This window comes from Rhamphochromis sp. 'chilingali' (assembly GCF_963969265.1).
Source record: "Rhamphochromis sp. 'chilingali' genome assembly, chromosome: 6".
Lineage (NCBI taxonomy): Eukaryota > Metazoa > Chordata > Actinopteri > Cichliformes > Cichlidae > Rhamphochromis > Rhamphochromis sp. 'chilingali'.
In genome coordinates, this window is record NC_137933.1 from 1871282 (window position 1) to 1882259 (window position 10978).

At 44.9% G+C, this 10978-nt stretch overlaps 1 protein-coding gene across 1 annotated transcript in view; it reads left to right on the forward strand.

Annotated features, from left to right (window-relative positions):
- Positions 1-2114, forward strand: part of abhd17c (abhydrolase domain containing 17C, depalmitoylase) — a 31000-nt gene extending 28886 nt beyond the window's left edge. Inside the window, exon 3 of the mRNA XM_080885611.1 lies at positions 1-2114. This exon is cut by the window's left edge and continues 1212 nt beyond it. The gene's annotated coding sequence lies outside the window, so the exon portion shown is untranslated.
- Positions 2115-10978: the final 8864 nt, after the last annotated feature.

Consider the following 10978-nt stretch of genomic DNA (forward strand, 5'->3'; position numbering starts at 1 on the left):
ATGGAAGTGGTTATAATGAGTTGGTCACTCACACACAGCTGGTCTCAGTGGATATTACATAAGGATTGTGGGCAGCAAATTAAAGATGTGGCATCATTTTCTTAGGCTCTTTGATAACTCATAGAAGGTTGCAGGCAAACATGGCTTACTGTTTGAAATCCGTTTGTAGCCTAACCATAGCATTTAGCTTCAACCGTGAACATCAAGAGTCTTCCTGCTGTTTGTTGCAAAACATTAAACATTTGCTAGTGTCTTAGTATGTGTGTGCACTTATAAAATTCACATTTGTAAACTTTGTAATCACAGTTGTTTCCCTGTAATCTTACACAGTCCTAATATTACTTGTGACATTCTATGTTTCTCAGGAAACTGAATGATCTGTTGAGTCTTTTTTGAAAGAGAAAGTCCAGAATATATAACACTTAGGTCACTAATGGTTTGATGTAACAAAAAAAACCCAACTCATTGACTAGGAAAATGTTTGGTCAGGAGCATCCCTAATGATAACCGTTTAAGCACAGTTAAATCATCCAGCCGTCCAGCGGAGAAGATCGAGTGCAAGCCAACAGGACAGTCTGCTTCTCACACCACACAGGAAACACACACATCTATTTTGGCCCAAACAGTCCTACTTGCCAGATTTGACCTGGAACATGAAAGTCAAATGGTCAGAGTACGGCTATCAGGGAGCAATCCAAGTATTAGGAGCTCCTGGAGGTTTGCTGCACAAAGAAAAGAGAACTGTCAGAAATTTTGATTGCACCTGGTACATATCGAAAATTCTCATTGTCGTCTCATATGCAGCAGTCTCACACCATGTGTGCACCTTGGCCTTTAAGCAACACAAAAGGGAAACATCCCAAATAAGAAAACCTACCTCTGTGGAAGAGAGAGCAGCGGGTATCAGAGCTGTGTTAACTGTTGATTGGCTGGTAAGACAGCTGATTCACATGAAAACAAGTCTTGCAAGCTGCCAGGCAGCATAGAGTGGGTTTGCTTGCCGTCTGAAGACACTGAATTCTGCTGTGTTTAGGTTGTTCAAAGTGAACATACATTTACTGGTTTGGGGGTTGTGCTTAATTATCTGTAATTCCTCACTAAGAACAAAGCCTTATGTTTGTATTTCAGTCAGACATTCCTGTGAACTGCAAGAAGCTTGTGGTCTTCAGGGGGACTGACTGCTGCTATTTATCGCAGGAATCGATCACTGTGAAAGCCAGACAGTTTGGGGAATACCAAAATGAGAGCAAGGTACAAAAATCAACTTCAGCCTGACTAGTAATCCTCTGACTCGTGTTCCTGCCTGTAGAATGATAGAAATCAGCCTACAAAGCAGGTGTCTGCTGAACCCTTTGATAATTTTAACTTTCAAAGACAAAACCACAACGAGGAAATGGAATGCTGTGAAAATGACCGACGCATGCAAATGATCACTCCTGGTTTTGGATGTTGCATCAGTTGTATTTGAATAATTTATTTTTTGTTGCCTGCAAGTGGACAAAAAAAATGAAGCTATATGACACTAAGATCAGATTTAAACAAAACAAACTAACACTTTGAAGTAAATGCTGAATCTTTTCAGGATTGTGTTTGGGGAATATTTGCATAGCAACTTGTAATGATGATTTGGTGCACTGCTGTAATTTGTCAGTTGGATATTCGTGTTTTCCGATCATAGCTAATGTTGGACTTTTGAGTAAAAAGTCCTCAATCATCTCCAGTGTATTTCCTTTAGTTTCTCTTCTAAAAGGAAATGAAGATCCTCTTAGGACCCGATTCTTCTTTTGATACTGACATTTTTACACATTTGTCCAATCTAAATGTTGAAAGATTTACACCGTTTCTGAAAATGGTTTGTACAGTAATCCTCTGTAATGGTATACTTCAGTACTCGGTACATATTAGGCCTTTCATAAGGCTGGCTAGTTTTTATTGATTTTATTATGCAAATGAAAGACAGCTAGTAGAATCGTATATTGATCATGGTGTGTAAAACAATGAAATAAGCCTTAAATATGCTGTGAAATGGATACATCATACATGTAGTGGTTGCAAGAAGCAGCACAATGGATGTTTCATTGGTTATAGTGGAATAAAGGACATGTGGAATTGTGTTTCTGATCTTTTCTTTGTCTCACCACCATGTTAGGGTGATGAAATACCAATATTGTAGTAATACAACCATATTTCTGAGTACTTTGGAAACTGTGAACAACGTGACAGAATGTGGTTTTCAGAAGTATTTTGATCCATGCCATGACTTCCATTCCACAATCTGCAGTGAACATAACAGCCATTCAGTAGTGGTTTTCTCTTTTCTACAGAAATTTGTCAAAAGTGTCATTGATAAAATCTCCTAATATTTTTGCTTTCCTATTGATAAACTGTATTCATACATTTTAGCTGTATCCCTAGTTGAACTTTTCCTCATCTACAAGAGAGACCTTCTCCCAGTTATTGGGTAATTCTTTTTGTTTGTTTGGTATTTTATTTTTTTCCTGGCATCGCAAAACAATTTCAGCCTTAAATTCCAATATGTCTAATTAACTTTATGCTTTAAATGAGCTATTAATTTTATATTGTTCTAACTTTTTCAGGTTGTAGTCTGTGCCTGTATGTGACAGTACATAAATCAGTAAAACAAAATCTTGTATTGACTTTTGAGTTCATCAGTTTCCGTCTACAGCATGTCTCTCTGTTTTTTGACTCACTCTTCTACTTTCACTTTTCTGAAGGCTTTTAATATATTTAATTTGTGCAACTCTACCTGTGCTTGATAATAGTGTGGTAGAGGGACTGGTCCCTTTGGATCTTTTGGGATAGGCGCTGCCTGGCCTTCCATTAGCCATTCTGGGTATGACTCATCTATTAGTACCTGATTCACAGGTGCTGCCAGATACTCATGCAGTGCAGTTAGCTTCTATAGTCAGTAGATGTGAATCATGTCTGGGCCTCGTGCTGTCCAGGTTTTCATGCTTGAGACCCTTTCTTGGATGTCTGCCACTGTGATGGTTACTGGATCCTATTCAGGGAGGTTGCTGTGGTTTCCTCTTAGATCCACTAGCCACTGAGCATTCTTGTCATGGGTTGTGTCCATGTCCCATACGCTTATCCAATATTGCTTCATCTCCAGCCTTGGTTGGGCTGTTCTCATGTTGTTCCGCTGCCACTGAGAGTACACCTTGGATGGTTAAGTGGAATAGCAGCTGGCCAAAGCTGTGAGTCTTTGCCTGGCAGGTTCCGAGGCCTCAGATATGGACAGCTAAGACATACTGATGGCATTGGTTACAAAAGAATGTAAACTCCCATCCTTTCTGTCTGGCAGCTGTTGCCATTAGAATTATTAACTGAATGGACTGTTGTGCCAAACACATTTTTCTTTTCCCAAATTGGCTCTAATGAAGGGGGGAGAAAATATAACAAGGAAGAGCTCCTAGTCAAACCAGATGACCAAGGAAGGGTGTTAACGACCACACCAGAACATCCAGCTGCATTCCAAGAAGGGGCAGCAGGGAGCGGTAGAGAGAGGAATCAGAATCAGAATACTTTATTGATCCCTGGGGGAAATTATTTTTTGTTACAGTGCTCCATTTTAAACCAACATTAAGACAAGACAGACAATACGCTAACTAAGAATAGTACAATATATACATATATATACATACATACATACATAAGTCACTTATAAATAAATATTTGGAAAAGAAACGTGTAGTTGTAGCAGCAAACAGTGTGTTAAGTGGATGCGTTGTACAGGGAGATGGCCACAGGCAGGAATGATTTCCTGTGTCGTTCAGTGGTGCTTTTCGGTAATCTCAGTCTCTCACTGAACGAGCTCCTGTGACTGACCAACATGTCATGGAGTGGGTGGGAGGTGTTATCCAACATTGTCTTTATCTTGGACAGCATCCGCCTCTCCGACACCACCTTGAGGGAGTCCAGCTCCATCCCCACAACATTGCTGGCCTTACGGATCAGTTTATTAAGTCTGTTGGCATCTGCGACCCTCAGCCTGCTCCCCCAGCATGCAACAGCATAGAGGATCGCACTGGCCACCACAGACTCATAGAAAATCCTCAGCATTTTCTGGCAGATGTTGAAGGACCTCAGTCGCCTCAAAAAATAGAGACGACTCTGGCCCTTCCTGTAAAGTGCTGTGGTGGTTTTAGCCCAGTCCAGTTTATTGTCAATGTGTACTCCAAGGTATTTATAGTCCTCCACAATGTCAACACTGACCCCCTGGATTGAAACAGGGGTCAAGTGTTTCCTGGTCTTCCTGAAGTCCACGATCAGTTCCTTGGTCTTTGCCACGTTGAGCTGCAGATGATTCTGCTCACACCACGTGACAAAGGAGTCGACCACAGCCCGGTACTCTGTCTCATCATCCCTGCTGATGCATCCAACCACCGCAGAGTCATCAGAAAACTTCTGAAGATGGCAGGTCTCTGTGCAGTGGCTGAAGTCTGTGGTGTAGAGGGTGAAGAGGAAGGGGGAGAGGACAGTCCCCTGTGGTGCCCCTGTGTTGCTAATCACCTTGTCAGACACACACTGTGGGAGACGTACATATTGTGGTCTTCCTGTCAGGTAATCAACAATCCAGGACACCAGAGAAGCATCCACCTGCATCGCTGCTAACTTATCACCCAGGAGGGTCGGCCTGATGGTGTTGAAAGCACTGGAAAAGTCAAAAAACATGACCCTCACAGTGCTCGCCGGCTGGTCCAGATGGGTGTAGACACGATTGAGCAGGTAGATGATGGCGTCCTCTGTTCCGAGACGAGGCTGATAAGCGAACTGAAGGGGATCCAGATGTGGTCTTACTATGGGTCGCAGCTGGTCCAGGATGAGCCTTTCCAGGGTCTTCATGATGTGGGAGGTCAGTGGGAGGTAATCCTGGGGGCCACTGGGACAAGGCGTCTTTGGTACAGGGACGAGGCATGATGTCTTCCACATCACCGGGACCCTCTGCAGACTCAGACTCAGCATAAACAGTTTATGAAAGACTCCACACAGCTGGGGGGCACAGGCCTTGAGGACAAGGGGACTCACTCCGTCTGGTCCAGCAGACTTGCCTGAGTGAAGTCTCCTCATTTGCATCTCAACCTGGTATTGAGTGAAGGTGATGGGTGGGGGAGGGGTGTCAGGAATCTCACAGGAGGCAACATGTGAAGAGAGAGGCTGGCACAGTGGTGTGGCTCTGGATTCCAGGCTGACTGCAGGTGAGGTTGTGGGGGTGGGAGCAGACACTGTGGTGTCGAATCTATTGAAAAACAGATTCAACAGAAACCCCTCCCTCCACGATGATGTCCCATGGGAGCCAAGGCTGTGTTAAACATACAACAGTTTAACAATATTTAGACAAGCCTGTGAAATACCAGGAGAATATACAGGGTGGACCATTTATATGGATACACTGTAATAACATGGGAATGGTTGGTGATATTAAAGTCCTGTTTGTGGCACATTAGTATATGTGAGGGGGCAAACTCCTCAAGCTGGGTGGTGACCATGGTGGCCATTTAGAAGTCGGCCATCTTGGATAAAACTTTTGTTTTTTCAATAGGAAGAGGGCCATGTGACACATCAAACTTATTGGTAATGTCACAAGAAAAACAATGGTGTGCTTGGTTTCAGAATCAGAAAGGGTTTTATTGCCAAATGTTGAGCAGGTTTACAACATTAGGAAATTGCTGCGGTGCTTCAGTGCAAACATACTGTCATAAATTGCGCTTAAATAGACATGAAAAAATAAAAGTAAGAATAAGAATTAAAAGTGCTACGTAGAAAGATATATACATGAGTGCAGGTGGTGATCAGTGCCAAACATGGAATGATGCAGTGAACACAGCGTAGGGTCATGTGTTAGTGGTGGGAACAGTCATACGGTTATTGTTCATGTGTCCAACAGCAGAGGGGAAGAAACGGTTCTTATGGCGAGAGGTTCTGGTGCGAATGGACCGGAGCCTCCTGCCTGAGGGGAGCAGGTCAAACAGACTGTGTCCAGGGTGAGAAGGGTCAGCTGAGATCTGAGCTGCACGCCGCAGTGTCCTGGAGATGTACAGGTCCTGCAGAGATGGGAGTCTGCAGCCAATCACCTTCTCAGCAGAGCGCACAACACGCTGCAGTCTCTGTTTGTCCCTGATAGTGGCTCCAGCGTACCACACGGTGATGGAGGAGGTGAGGATGGACTCGATGATTGCAGTGTAGAACTGCATCATCGTCCGTGTTGGCAGGTTGAATTTCTTCAGCTGCCTCAGGAAGTACATCCTCTGCTGGGCTTTCTTAATGACGGAGGTGATGGTGGGCTCCCACTTCAGGTCCTGGGTGATGGTGGTACCCAGGAAGCGGAATGAGTCCACAGAGGTGATGGGGGTGTCAGTCAGGATGATGGGGGGGAGTGGGGCTGTGTGCTTCCTGAAGTCCACAATAATCTCCACTGTCTTCTGGGCATTTAGCACCAGGTTGTTGTGGCTGCACCAGGACACCAGACGTTCAACCTCCCTCCTGTAGGCAGACTCGTCCCCGTCCGAGATGAGCCCAATAACGGTGGTGTCATCTGCAAACTTGATTAGCTTGACAGACTGGTGGGTGGAGGTGCAGCAGTTGGTGTACAGGGAGAAGAGCAGAGGAGAAAGAACACAGCCCTGAGGGGAGCCGGTGCTGATGGTCCGGGAGTCCGAGACATTCTTTCCCAGCCTCACATGCTGCTTCCTGTCCGTCAGGAAGTCAGTGATCCACCGGCAGATGGGATCAGGCACATTCATCTGGGAAAGCTTGCCTCGGAGATGGTCTGGAAGGATGGTGTTGAAGGCAGAGCTGAAGTCCACAAACGTAACTTTATTCTCTTTTACCCCCTCACATATACTAATGTGCAACAAACAGGACTTTAACATATCACCAGCCATTTCCATGTTATTATGGTGTATCAATATAAATGGCCCACCCTGTAGAATAGAATAGAATAATCCTTTAATTGTCCCACAAGGGGAAATTTGGCAGCAGCCAGAAAGACACAGAAAGACACACAGACATATAGTCTGGTCAGGTAGGACAAAACTTGAACTCCAAACCGTAATACACAACATGTTTGGAGGTTCAAACTTTGTTGTCTTAGGTTGTTACGCAGTGCCTTTTGAGTTGGAAATATCAAGTTGTGGGCCTGTTCTTGATACATTCTTGATAAAAATTTGCTGCTATCAACCAAAATAATGGTGGTGGACAAACGAGGGTAGACATTCAGGAAGACCATGATTCCAAACACAAGCCAAGAAAACTCAGAAAAGAAAATAAAGCTACTAGAATCGCCCAGCCAATCACCTGAACCGAATCTAATTGAAAATCTGTGGTAAGAAGCAAAGCTGATAGACATTTGAGTTCATAGAAGGGGCCCACAAAACCTTCAGAATTTGAACTGTTTTTATGGAAGAATGTGCCACACCTGAGTAATGCATGATACCAGGTTCTCCATGTAGGAGGTGTCTTGAAGCTGTCATCACCAACAAAGTCTGTTGTAATTAATATGCAAACTGTCATGACCACTGATCAACAACCATTGATCATAGACCACTGATCAATGGCCATAAATACCATTAACAGAGAGTTGGAGAATGGCTCCAATCACAGCATTGGAAGATGGAGAAAGATGTACTCTGAGGCCCCCTCTTCGATTCAGAGATGGTCTTTCCCTATTTACGTAAATGGCCTCCTTGACTCCGCACTCAAGCCAGCGTTCCTCCCTATGGATGTTACATCCTCATCATTGAAAGAGTGTCCACTGGCCTGTAGGTGTGAATAGACTGCAGAGTCCAGGCCTGACGAGGGAGCTCTTCTGTGTTGTGCCATCCACTTCACCAGATGTTGTTTGGTTTCCCCGATGTATAAATCCTGGCAATCCTCCTGGCATTTAACAGTGTACACTTCTGTTTGTGTCGGGGGACCCGATCCTTGGGGTGGACCGGTTTTTGTTGCAGCATATTTTGGGGTTTAATAGCCACAGAGACCCGGTGTTTAGAAAAAAATGTGTCTCAACTGTTCCGAAACGCCTGACAGATATGGGCTCGCTAAGGGTTTTCGCTTAGGCAGCGGTTGTCCTTCTCTCCTGGATCGGCTGGAGCCTTCTTTTGGCGCCTTCCCAGCTTTGACAAAAGTCCTGCTGGGATAACCACATTTACTCAGGGCCTTCTTGAACTGGTGTTTTTCTGCTTCCCTGGCCGCTGTGTCTGTGGGGATGGTGTTCGCTCAATGTTGTAGTGTCCTGATAAAGCTCAGTTTGTGCTCCAGTGGATGATGAGAGTCAAACCTCAAATACTGATCCGTATGCGTAGGTTTACGGTACACATCAGCTTTTAGATGTCCCCCATTACTGATGGAAATCTCACAGTTTAAGAAGTCTGACCTTCCACTTTTCATATCCTCCCTGGTGAATTTGATGTGTTGGTCCACCGAGTTAATGTGATCTGTGAATTGTGGTACGTCCTGAGATTTGATTTTCATCCAGGTGTCATCCACATACCTGAACCAATGACTTGGTGGTCTTCAAGAGGTGGATGACAGAGTCACATAACAGGGCCAAAATGGGTGAAACTGGGGAACCCATGGAGTACCCATGTTTCTGTCTGTAGAACTGACCCTTGTATTTGAAATAGGTGGAACTAAGACAGTTCCAAAAGCAAACACACTTGGTCGATGCTGAGAGTGGTCCTGTTACTGAGGTTGGGGTCATCCTGTAATCTCTTGCGAACTACCTCCAACACTTCAGTGACTGGAACACAAGTGAAGAGAAGTGTAACATCATACAAGACCATCTAACTGTTTTAGACAATTTATCACTCTCTTCCTGTAACCACTTCCTGGGCTTGTTTCAGAGGCTCATAAGTAGGGATGGGTATCGTTTAGGTTTTATCTGATACCGGTGCCAAATCGGTACTTTTGAAACGGTGCCGGTGCTCAAACGGTGCTCAAACCGGTGCTTAAAGAATGGAGAACACAAAATTGGTCCAAAAACCTCTCATGTTCAGCTGGTTTTTTGTAAAAAGATAACAATGTTAGCCTTTTCTGCAGCTATGGGGCATATATGGTATCACTCTTGGCTGGAAGCAGTGCTTAAACAATGGCAAAAACACAAACTTTGTCCAAAAACCTCTCATGTTTAGCTGTTTCCCTCTTTTTCTTTGGTCATTTTAGCCTTTTTGGCCAGGGTGAAGGGAGTATCTGCCATCAAACAAGAAGACAGCCGCATGTAGCTATGATGATGTTTGCTAGTTCACCTTACATGCATTAATGTAATAACGTGGTTAGCCTACTCAACGTAAATTACACACGAACAACATTAAGCTACTCACGCAGAGAAGAACGGCTGCTGCTGCCATCAAATACGGCGCATTTCTTGGCTTTTAAAAAAAACCCGCTATGCGTCGCCAGGTGTTTCATCGGATTCGAGGTGTTACCTCCTTTGACAGTATCACAGTATCAGCTTAAAGCACTTGTTGCAGGCTGCTGAGTTTGCATATTTTGCTGTGAAGTACAGCCAGACTTTTGACCGCTTCGCCTTGGGCATTTTTAATCTGTAGCTCTGCATAAAAGAACGTACGTACCTGGCCCCGCCTACTATCCTCGGAAACGTAAAATGATCGGCTAGAAGTGTATCACAGCTCAGGAAAAAAAAGCACCGAAATAAAGCACCGAAATGTGCGCTGCTTTTCGGTCTGGTTACTACCGTTTATGTCAGAACCGGTGCCATGATGGCACCGGACACCGGTACCCATCCCTACTCATAAGTGTTTTTGTCACTGAGCAGTCACAAAACAGTGTGACCAGCAAACCACCCCCACATGTAGAGACCATTCATTTACCTTTTCTGCATTGCAAAAAGACACGATAGGTGGAACCACAAAGATCTCAAATTTGGACTCATCAGACTAAAGCACAGATTTCCACTGTTCTAATGTCCATTCCTTGTGTTTCTTGGCTCAAACAAATCTCCTCTGCTTGTTGCTTTTCCTTATTCGTGGTTTCTTAGCAGCTATTTGTGCATAAAAACCTGATTAACGCTATATATATATATATATATATATATCCATATCCATGGCAGATATCCAAGAAAGGGTCTCCAGTATGAAGAGTCGGACAGCAAGCACCAGGCCCTGACATGGTTCACGCCTACCGGCTGAAGAAGCTGACTGCACTCCACGAGCGCCTGGCAGCACAAATGAACCAGCTAACCGAAGGCCGGACAGTCCTGATCCTCAAGGACCCCCAGAAGGGACCGGTCCCCTCCAACTACCGACCAATAACCTGCCTCAGCACCACGTGGAAGCTCCTGTCAGGTATCATAGCGGCTAAGATGAACAGGCACATGGGTCAATACATGAGCGGGGCACAGAAAGGGATGGGCAAGAATACCAGAGGCGCAAAACACCAGCTACTGGCAGCAGTCAGCCGAGACTGCAGGACCAGACTGACCAACCTGTGCACTGCCTGGGTTGATTACAAGAAGGCCTATGACTCAATGCCCCACAGCTGGATACTGGAATGCCTAGAACTATATAAGATCAACAGGACCCTGAAAGCCTTCATCAGGAACTCAATGGGGATGTGGCAAACAACACTGGAGGCCATCCTCAAGCCCATAGCACAAGTCACCATCAAGTGCGGGATCTACCAAGGAGATGCTCTGTCCCCACTGCTGTTCTGCATAGGCCTGAACCCCCTCAGTGAGATCATTAACAAGACTGGCTACGGATACCGACTACGGAACGGAGCAGTTGTCAGCCACCTCCTGTACATGGATGACATCAAGTTGTATGCCAAGAGTGAACGAGACATCGATTCACTGATCCACACCACCAGGATATACAGCAATGACATTGGAATGTCGTTCAGGCTGGAGAAGTGTAGTCAGATGATAACAAAGAGAGGGAAGGTAGTCAGAACTGAGGGGGTCGAACTACCAGAAGGCAACATTGCAGACATAGCGGAC